The sequence below is a fragment of the Lupinus angustifolius genome, unplaced genomic scaffold (assembly GCF_001865875.1).
Source record: "Lupinus angustifolius cultivar Tanjil unplaced genomic scaffold, LupAngTanjil_v1.0 Scaffold_526, whole genome shotgun sequence".
Taxonomy (NCBI): Eukaryota; Viridiplantae; Streptophyta; class Magnoliopsida; order Fabales; family Fabaceae; genus Lupinus; species Lupinus angustifolius.
Window position 1 is genome coordinate 124,241 of NW_017727881.1, and position 1,224 is coordinate 125,464.

Sequence of the window (1,224 nt, forward strand, 5' to 3'; positions counted from 1 at the left end):
TCCTATCCTCATCCTAATCCTCATCCTCATCCCATCTTCGTCCTAATCCTCAACCTGATCCTATCTTCGTCCTCATCCTCATCCTATCCTCATCCTGATCCTCATCCTATCCTCCTCCTCGTCCTCCTTCTCCAATTCCTCATCTTATCCTCATCCTCTCCTCCTCCTCATCCTATCCTCATCCTCTTCCTCATCCTCACCCTCATCCTATCCTCATCCTCTTCCTCATCCTATCCTCGACCTCATCCTTATCCTATCCTCATTCTCATCCTGTCCTCATCCTCTTCCTCATCCTATCACCGTCCTCATCCTATCCATGTCCAAATCCTCATCTTATCCTCATCCTCATCCACATCCTCATTCTCATCCTCATCCTCATCCTCAACCTCATCATCATCCCATCCTCATCCTCATCCTCATCATCATCCTAATCCTCATCCTCACCCTCACCCTCATCCTATCCTCATCCTATCCTAGTCCTCATCTTCATCCTCTTCATCATCTTATCATCATCCTCATCCTATCCATGTCCTCATCCTCATCCTATGCTCATCCTCCTCCTCCTATCCTATTCCTCATCCTCATCCTATCCTTGTCCTCATGCTATCCTCATCCAATCCTCATACTCATCCCCATCCTCATCCTACCCTCCTTTTCATCCTCATCCTATCTTCATCCTCATCCTCATCCTCATCCCTATCTTCGTCCTCACCCTCATCCTCATCCTCATCCTATCCTCCTCTTCATCCTCACCCTCATCCTCATCCTCCTGCTCCAATTCCTCATCCTCCTCCTCATCCTATCCTCGTCCTCATCCTATCCTCGTCCTCATCCTATCCTCATCCTCATCCTATCCTCCTCCTCCTCCTCCTCATCCTCATCCTCTCATCCTCATCCTCATCCTCATCCTCATCCTATTCTCATCCTCATCCTCCTCCTCCTCATCCTATCCTCATCCTCATCCTCATCCTATCCATGTCGTCATCCTCATCCTCACCCTCATCCTGTCATCATCCTCATCCTATCCATGTCCTCGTTCTCATCCTATCCTCATCTTCTTCCTAATCTTATCCTCATCCTCATCCAATCCTCATCCTCATCCTCATCCTCATGATATCCTCCTCCTCATCCTCATCCTATCCTCATCCTAATCCTCAACCTCATCCTATCCTCATCGTCATCCCATCTTCGTCCTCACCCTCATCCTATCCTCATCCTCATCCT